Below are 10,579 nucleotides of genomic sequence, written 5' to 3'. Positions count from 1 at the left end.
CTATAACCAGCCAACCTGTGTCTTCAACCCATCTAATACAATTGTAATTATTCAATAAATCTGTTAAACTTCATGTGCCACCTGATCTGTGTCCTGCGTCTGGGTCCACACTTTTAACTATCACAAAGCTGAAAACTGTTTTTTTCTGAGCTCATGAACAGTTGACTTTTGAGAGATACATGGTTCTCACAGGACAGTGACACTATAAACATATGAAGACCTTACAGAATATGATGCATTGCTGTATATTAAACTACCCAACAGTATATAAAGTAGCTAAACTTAGCACAACCTCAAACATTTACAGCAGTAAAATGCAACATTAAGGCAGCAGTAATAGTAATCCAAAACTCTGACAGGGACTATTTTTCTGCAGAATGGATGGCCTTTTGTCAGTGAACTAAGTATAGCTGAGTGTTTTTCCAGCAATTACCGATCTTATTTATTACACCTGTTCTTTCACATTACATGTTGACATGTCTGATGTAAAAAAGGTCATTTAGGCGGACATAAATATTCTATTCTATTCACGATAGGGTGACCTGAGCTATTTTAAAGCCCCTGCGCACCCAGAGTCCACCCACACAGGTGTTTTCACATATGTTGCCTAATTACAGCTCTTCTCAAGAGGTACAGCTCCCTCACTTTCCTGTTTTGCTGTAGTGGTTAGACCTAGAGAATTTACACTGCCATCATTGTTAGTTCAGTGGTTCAACCCTATTTTTCTCTAATGTACCCTGTCTGATTAACTCAAGTATCCCTTCATCAACTGTTTATTTTAATTGAGTTTATTTTCAATCTTTTTATAAAGTTGTACTGTAAATGTTTAGATCAGTTCAGACAAGTGTATATTTGCACTGCTGGTAACTATTTCAACAGTTTACTTATTATTTAAAGCAATTTACAGTATTTTATCCACCAACTTAGGCACTTCATGATTACTTTCAGTTAACAATTTCTACCATTTATCACTTACCTACTTAGAAAAAGACTAATAAATGCAGTTAGTTGATAATTAGCTATCTTAACCATTTATTCTCTGCTTGCTCTATGATGTTAGTTTCCCGGTGTTACAGCTGACTCACTACGTGGATATATACACACACACATTAGCTGAGCTTCTCCCTTCAGTCTTTTCAAGTACCCTTTGGCAACTGCAGAAGTACCGCCTGGGGTACAAGTGCCTACTGGTTGGGAATCACATAGTTAATTCATAGAGTTTGGTGGCATATCATTTCCAGCATAGCGGATGCCTAATCAGCCAGAATAATGCTGCATTCATGCAATGGCGACAGAATGTGAAGAACAGGAAAATCTATATAGCCATTGCTAGCCTCTAGTCACATGATTTACATTTTTATTATGAGTCTTGATCATTTTATTTCACTGCCATGGTGTCACATTAATGATGGCTTGGTCCCATTAAGTGTCCCAGTAAGCTATTCCAGTGAGCCAACATGCACAATACCAGGATATCCTCTAAGTGGAATGCAGTTATCATTAATGTAATCAAATGCATTGGTGATTTTACAAGACCACACAGTTCAAAGAAGAGGTCTAAACAGTAAAAAGATGAATGTGGGGGGACAAAGGTGTGTAGAGCTTTTGAATTAAATATCTTATTTCATATGTGTTGTGTTATTAAATATATTCTATCAAATTAGCTGATTTAGTGATTAAGTTTTATATTTTTATTTTTAAAGGAATATTTAAAAATTTAGTAAGATCTCGGACAATAAATCTTTATTTTCCTTTAGAAGACAAGATGAGAAAAAGAACGGTGTAGATCAACAGGAGCAGTAAGACTAAAGGAAAAAAATGTGTTTAGAAAAGAAAAGAAAACAATCCATGTCAATATTTCTTCATACACAAGCAATAGGCACCATAGATTTTGCATTTGTGTCTGAAACTCCCAAACAGCAAAACCAGGTTAAGATGTTAGAGTTCATGTGAAAGGACACTTTCCATCTTGACATTTGCACTTGTATGATTGTGTGCTCAGTATGTAGGACATCAGACTCCCTGGATGAAAACACTTCAACACATCACCTCAGCTAATAATATGAGTTTTCATTCCCATATGTTGCCCTCTGCGTCTCACATTGCCCTAAACCTCGAAAAACAAGATGCTTACAAATAAGACCTGAGAAATCAGTCTTGTCGTGTTTACAGAGGCATCAGTCATCTGGTGTTTGTCTTAGGGTCCCCTCAGGATAGGAGGTGTAGTCGTGTTTCCCATGGTGAGCCGGCCAACCCTGACACACACCAAACAGACACTGGCAGGTGCAGAAACGTTCTACTTTTGATCTCTCCACAGAGTACCTTGCTATGATTATCTCAAGCTCACTGCCTTTGATTCATTCGCTGCTACACTGTGGAATCCATCTATTCTAGTCCATTTATTGCGTGGATTTTCTTGTGTTTTCAGATGATTGTATTGGAGAACAGACAGGCACAGCATGCCAGTATTAAAGCGGAGTACACCTACACTCTTTCATGCAAAGAAATATATTGTGGGAAGGGAAAATAGCCATTCATGTATGCACTTGTGACCATGTTGTGTTTTAGTGGGTAAATGTAAGGGTATTGAACTTCCCAAAAACAGGATTTGCTTCATTCAAAACATTTCATTTAGAGGAGGTGAAAGTGAGCCAATCAAGATGTTAATGTTCTGCATGTTCAACAATTATCGTCAAATAATATTTATTTAAAAAACATCATAAATAATTTACTGATATTCCTGAACCACAGAATATGTGAGACACCTAACGCCTGAAAAAATATATAGCAATCAATATGTTTTTATTGATTGTAGTGACCAAGAGGCAGAAACAGAGGTGAAAATGTCTCCCAGTGCTCTAAGTTTAAACAAAAGAGCAGATTGTGTCTTTTTTGGCACCTGAAGCTGTTGTGAAGCAAATAAATATTTGGATTATGACTTAGAATTTTGGAGATGTGAAGAAGCAGCCATAACCAAACAGAGCCAATATGGCAGAGAAGGCACTAAGCTGTTCTCTGCTTTGTGTTTTTTGTGCTGGTGGCAGTGGTGAAGGGTGTGTGTGTGTGTGTGTGTGTGTGTGTGTGTGTGTGTGTGTGTGTGTGTGTGTGTGTGTGTGTGTATGTTTTATTTTTTGTGTTTTCTGCCCCTGAGACAGAAAGCACATAAGTCATATTGCCATACAGATGGGATTTCTATCATCAGTGCCAACAGACTTTGCACACAGACCTATAGTACACCACATAACACTGAATAACAGTTTAAAACACATCCTGACATGTTACTTTGTCAGCAAATCTAAAGCTTTATTATAATATTCTAATGCATAATAATGTATTCTGTAGGAACACTTAAACATAGACTATTTTAATTTCACTTATACAGTCAAGAGAATTATTGTAAAAGCTTTTGTGAAAATATAATAAGCAGGGATAAGATCTAAACTATAACCAGCACTTCGTCATAGATGTGAGTCTGCCGTATCATTATTATTTTCAGCTTCTGGTAAAGATCAATAATTGCCCTGCAGTTAATCACATCAAACGGCCTCATTAGAGCTGACACAGATATCCGCTTTGGTTTGGAGTGAATCTCTTTGCATCTTCAGTCTCTCTGTATTCTGAGTTTTTAAGTGCTAAGGAAATATCTCCAACAAATATCTATGTTATATCTATATATTTTATATTTCTATATCTAATCTATAAAGTTTTAATCTGTATTTTTGTTTTTGTGTACAGGTTTCAGAAAAAGAAGGAGGGATCTTTTTTATAAGTTGTTCATCTTCAGATATTTTATCTTTTCTTATGTTGCTTAGCACACTATGCTTAGCTTATTTGCACTAAAGCAAAAAACTTCTTCGACAGGCCAAATTAAAGACTTTTTGAAGAAAAGAAGCAGAAAACACACACAGTGTATCCTTGAATGCAGAATGAAGAAATTCAGCTACGTTCAAGGTCTGTGATTTCTATATTTTTTAACAAATTCCAATATGAAATGGTCAGACAATGCCAGATGTTAACCAGAGCACCGTGATAGCATTTCAGATTGTGTCATAAAACATTTATCTGTTTTTTTCTTTATGAATGAGCAGGAAGTAAAATTCAATTTCTTCACAGAGGGTTTGGTTGTTTGGCACGTATTCTGTACAAAAGGATGCATCTTTTAAAATATGACTCTCATCACTTAAAAGTTACTTCCACTTTTTGAATTGCATCCTCCATCATGTCTATTATTGCACTATATATATAATATGTTCCAGTTTTGGGGGAAAACAGTTTCTAAATTCACTCCTCCACTCTTATTTGGCCTTAAAACTTTGGCCTAATGCTGGCACTAGATGAAAAGTAGAGGGTTCAACAAAATTATTTCAGTTCCTTCTGTAGGGAACATTGTCTTTACTAAATTCCACAGCAATCGATTAGTTGTTAAGATATTTCACTTAAAACCACAAAATGGCAACCTCATTATGGCCCAAAAGAAAAAATCAAGGGATCACCAAAGTCATGAGACAACATGGCCTCGAAACCTATGAATGCAAACTTTTGTGCCAATCCATTGAGAATATGTCCAGGACCATGTCTGGACTAAAGTGGTGGATTGAATGGCTGGCATTGACATTGCCATGGAGCAATATCAGTTGAATTGCTAAAAACACTCTTTTCTTACTGTTATTTGGTTTATAATTCATTAATAGTAAGTTATTTTATTTTGGTGTAAAAAGTACATATGAGGGAAGCATCAATTTAAACACTGAAAGAGAACATTTCTTTGACCATATCATTTTTAAAGCGGCATTAATTGAGTTTTTGGCCTCTTGGGGGCAGCACAACAAGCTCTAAACACAACATATTATCACCTTTTATTTTGATATGGTGAACTATGCTTATTTACACATCTAGCAGATACAGAACAACATTAGCATCAGCATTTTGGAGTTATGTTTGTGTTCACCCAACAAATGTCCAATAGTCTCTCTCCTTTCAGTTCTGATTTTGGATTTCGTATCATGTTTGATGATGGGCAGGTAGCATAGAGTGAGTTTATTAGACTGAACCAACACAGTGAAGTTGCAGGCTGTAAAACCAAAACCACGAAAAATATGCTAAAACGCTCCAAAGAGCTGAGGGGAACTGCAGAATCCACTAATAAGTCTCTATGTCTACATGTCTACATAAATAATACTGTTTTAGATTGATCTTCAGTCCAATAAATTACTGTATTTCAGCTGAAAGCATTTCATTACAGTTATGCACTGAGCACTGAGGGTATGTATTAAATAGCATAAAACACTCAAATCTCATCTTGTATTTCACACATTAAAATATTTTCACATGGTAAAGACCCCATCGTGAGGTCTAAAAAAATAATAGAAAAACAGATGAGATAGAGCACTGGACTGAAGTGGAATTTATTAGCCAGAACATGGAACACTGGGATGTTAATTAAGATTGGTGGCCACAAAGAAGGCGGCAATGTGGGAACTATTATGAATAAGTGAAGTGAGACGGAACAACCATTAGGCAAATGGTGTCAGTGACATGTCATTGCATCTTGATCTATCTATCTATCTATCTTTCTTTCTTTCTTTCTTTCTTTTTTTTTTTTTTTTTTTTTTTTTTTTTTTTTTTTTTTTTATCGATCTATCTATCTATCTATCTATCTATCTATCTATCAGAAATGGCATCAATTAATCAAAAAAGCTTCTTTCTTGACCTTCTTCCACCTGCTCTCTACAATTTGTAACATCCCACAGTGCTCAGTGGGGAATCAAATTTGTCCTGCCACCTTTAAAGAAATATGGATCTGTTTAAGGCTCTTAAAATCAATACTGATAAATAGGGATGAGTCCTACAATTACACAAACACAGACACACGGATGGCGGGGACTGATAATGCTGCAGACTCTGGAGACACACACATGAATCCACATATGGTGCTCTAAATTACATCGTGAATCTCAATTAAGCTACACAGCTGGGGTTTTTTAGTCATGCAGCACACTATGTTGCACTTTTTTGAACTTTTTCGGGGAAGTGTAACCTTGCAGATATGGGAAGCCTGAGACACTCTGACAGTGGCACATAAGCAGCAATGGGTCAAAGAGGTGGATTCTTCCCCAGTGGAAGGTGTCTGTGCATGATAGCATGTTGGGGGAAGGAGCATTTGAAGGCTCTTACTTTTGTGTTGATGCTCTCATGAGTATAGCAGCCAACACACATGAAGTAGGCACATCTCTGGGAATTCCTCTCAAATATTCTATATGCTGACAAGCTTATTACAGTAATGAGCAAAGAAAAAGATGAGGAAGAAGCTTCTCTGATTCTTGTTGCCATTGTCAACAGTGGAACCAGTGGAAAGTACCATCAAATAGGGCTCAGAAGTGAAAATGCACAGCAGGCAAACAGGACCTGTAAGCATTAATGGTAAACAGGCTTGTAATGGCCAAGACAGCATCCTAATAAAGCTTATTTATATCTATTTAAGTATTATGATATATGATTTGAAGCTAGTCATGGTCATACATTTGTGAGACAATAATGAGCTCTAGTTAATCAGTGGGCTTTATCTCATATTCACAAGTACCAGAGGCTGATGCTGATACTAAAGCGCTAATGCATGCCAGGAGGCTTAGCATGTAACTCTCTGGAGTCCTTGCATGTGGTACGAACCGGTTTCACACACTGTTGTCAATACACACAAAGCAAGTATAGACTGATGGTGATCAGACTGCTTTGAAGATTACCTTGTGCTTGTCTATGCTTTGGTGCCTCATGCATACATTTCCTAAATGTGAATCAGAGGGCTGTGATGGAGGTTTGATTGGCCTCTGTCTGGCAGCTCCTTCCTGTCTTGATGATGACAAATGACTCTCACACACGTACGACATTGAAACACACACACACACACACACAAACTGGCCAATATAGGAAACCACATCCAGTCAACACAATACACCTGTTACTTTTCAATGTTTATTCAGTGTTTTAAACATTTTATGTATTTCTTTAAAGTTTGTATTCATTGTGATAAGGCTTTTTTGTTGTTTGCATATTTGTATGTTTGATTTGATTCAATCAGCTGTTTGCTAAACACCTTCCCTTAACAGTTATTGCCCAATCATATCTTAGCAACCGTAACTAGGCATAATACGCATGCTCAGGATTTCTCTACATGTTGAAGCAGGAGGGTGGTGTCATTTTTTAGCCTTTCCAAAACCAAAACAAGAGCAATTGTGCAAGAAATGGATTTAACAGTGTTTATCTGCTCTAATGTAAACTGCAATTGCTAGCATGTCTGTGCTACCTATATATATATAGGCCTAGTACCAAGCGCCACTGTTAACTAACTACATAAGTTTGTGGCGTTACAGGTTACTCCTTTTCTTGATTATGGCTCCTTAGCGAGTCATTCTGTCCCATTCATTTTCTCTTTTGTTATCTCACTTTTAATTGAGTTTTTAAAGCAAATGATCCATACTTGAACCCCCCTGGGTGCAAAATGATCAAACCTTTTAAGGGGAGTGTTCTCTTTTTGACTGAACAGTGCATTGATTTGATGCTTTCTGTGGATAGTCACAATTCATTTTATGTTTAGCTTAAACCTCTTCCAGGATTTAGGTGGTATTGAGTCTTCCTGGGCTGGCAGAGAGTACATGTTGCTAAGTGCTGCAGCCCAAGAGGACATTTTAAGTGAGAAGTGGGCTGTGTGGAGTGGAGTTGGCGTGGACCAACTATGGCTATAAAAAACCCAAGGCAGGGGTAGACAATGTATCACTAAATACAAAGTGCCTTGTAGTTTGCCAGCAGTCAAATATTTCCAAACAACTGTTCAGCATTTTTTCCATTATCAAAAGAAGATGCTCATGTTGTATCTGAATCATGTTTGTTGAAATGTGTGATGCTGGAGAAAAACCAGGGTTTAAGTTTTAAGTTTACTGATTTGTCTGTTATCTACAGTAACTGATATTTCACAATTTAGTTGTTATGTGCCTCTCACCAGACAGCACTGATATGCTAATTCAGTATTTCCTCCTGCAGTTTGAATCACTTGAAAACAGCTACAGCAAAAGTGGAAACTAACAGGCAATCAGATGGCCAATAAAGGTTACCACTGCAGGCATTTTAGCTATGCACAATTTGTCAAAGAGCCTGATGGAAATGTTACAGTGGCACGTAGAGATAATTTTTGTATCTTGTGGATACTTTCCACTCTGGTGGATACAAATGTGCAAAATGGATCAAATGGAAATAAAACTTTTATCTTTTTTTTTAAATATAATTGAGAAAAACATGGCTATGTCAGGATGGAGGATGAAGATGAGGATGAACACGATACCACATTTAGATTTGATCTAAAGCGAGGATTTACTGATGTAAATGCAGCTTGCATAATAGAAAAATAACCAGTTAAAAATGTATAGATGTATTCCTTCTACAAAATACCATGGCAACAAGCTAGACAAAATGTTGCAGTTTTCCGTTGATGCTCATCTTGGGAAAATACCAAAAAAAAGTCATGTTTTCACTGTCTGAAAATGAAGTAATGGGGTGTTTAGGGCTATGTAGTTGTTTTAGTGTCTGCCAATGCACCACAAGCATCTCCTGAATATGAATGTGCTGCAACAATGGAATGCAAAACAAAGGCTGTTTTCCCCCTGGAGACTTGCTGTAGTGCTAACATACTATGAGCTGTAATGCGGGCTCTTGTTCCAGTTGCAGAGTTTGGGTCAACATGGTTTCTAAAGCAGCTCTAAATCCTTGTTAGGAAACACAACCAGGGGGGGTTTACTATAAAATCCTGAGAGGGCACAAGAGAGCCACTGAAGTTCATGGTCACGCTGTTTTCGTCCTTGTTCTGATCATCAGGCAGGGTAATCAACCACATTTTGTTCCCCTGCAATAGATCTCATTCATATTGTAATGTTTCCTCAAGGGAATTCAAACCAGATGCTCTCGCATTGGGTGATGTATAATGTAAGCAATGATAAAACGGTGCCGATGTGCACGTCGTCAGACATCAAAGTAGTGTGTGCAAACATCCTCTGAGCCGATTGAGGTGGAGGGCATCGGCGTGGACTAAATCAGCTGAAAAAGTGAACAAAAAGAATGACAATACATATGCTGTTCCTTACCAAAGTACCACACCGTTCTGCCAAAAAATGAGCTCACCCCCTTCTTGATCCTACTCGTAGGCTGGCCTGCCTGCCAAGAGTTGTGCCTTCACTCAGGCATAACCATTGCCGTTCCTGTGAACTTTGCTGGACGTCTTAAATGCAAACTGTGCCAATCATTTCAAACCTGATACATCCCTGAGTAGACGGCATAAAACAATTGTTTTATGAGGGTTGAGGTACGCACAAGCCTTGACATGTAACCGGTTTTGAATTGGGAGTACTTTAGTCTTTCTTTTTGCATTTTTTCTGAATGGATTCCTGAATTATTTTAAAGTGGTAAGTCAGAGTCGAGCAGACTTGTTTCATTATGTTTCAGGAGTCTTGTAGTAAAAACAAATGTCCACTTCCCTTCCTTCAACTTAGGCACTTGGAGACATCATATATAACCTGGGTGACTGAGAATCTTCACAGACATGTACAGTTTTCTTTCATTCTCTTGGTACCATAGCAACAGAGCATGAGGCTGAGCTGGTTTATCTTTATAGTACTGAGGAAACATTGAGGAGCAGGTTTCTTCCTTGACTCCCCTGCATTGGAATGACTGAACACAAACACTGTAACCTCTTTGCCTTTGTGTTTCTGTATGACTGTGTGTGTATCTTATCTGTGTTTGTGTGCATGTATGTCTGTATTTCTCTTCCTGATGAGCACATGGTGAGACTTCCCACAGCTTACCATTTACCCTTTCCAAGCAATCACCTCCTGAATTAGTTTGTTCGTGATTTCCAGCAAACTCGAAATTACAACACCACCTGCTTAATCTCACCGGGACCCAGCCCTCCTGTATCCGCATATTAGATTCATCTGTCTGTGCTACGTCTATTTTTTTAAACTGTGAAATTTTTCTTTGCTCTCTCTCCATGTCTGCATTGGTTTAACAGAGCCCACTGGGGTGTAAAATTGAAATTCAGACAGCCAAACGACACAGAAGATAACAGTTTGTTTTACCTTCACTATGCCGCAACCTAATAAAAAATTTTTTTTTTGTTGTCAGGAGACATGGACAGTATCTTTTGAAATAAATTGTGCAGATACATACTGTATAATGCCACTGTTATCAGGAGAGGATGTACTACTATTTATAAAGGCTTTGGAAGCTGATAGAGGTACGCCGGAGTGCTTTCATTTTAAAATGTCATAAGCTTATCCTAATTCATCAGTGGGACCAGCACAGTAGCATCTGCTGAATCAGTTTGAGATGCTTTCCACATGCGTTGTATTAACTATTCATGGCCTGGCAGAGTGAGTTATTATAGTGAATGACAGCGCAGGGGTCAGAAGATAGAGGAAGCACAAAAAAATAGCAGAACATGAGCAATGGATCAATGTTCAGAGCAAACAGATTGCTAAAGTTTACAAATCAGCATTACAGCATTTCTCTCAGGTTTAAAAACCTTTCTTGTTGTTCC

This window comes from Dicentrarchus labrax, unplaced genomic scaffold, assembly GCF_905237075.1.
Source record: "Dicentrarchus labrax unplaced genomic scaffold, dlabrax2021, whole genome shotgun sequence".
Classification (NCBI taxonomy): domain Eukaryota; kingdom Metazoa; phylum Chordata; class Actinopteri; family Moronidae; genus Dicentrarchus; species Dicentrarchus labrax.
The sequence above is the reverse complement of the archived record's forward strand: the minus strand, read 5'-3'. Positions refer to the sequence as shown.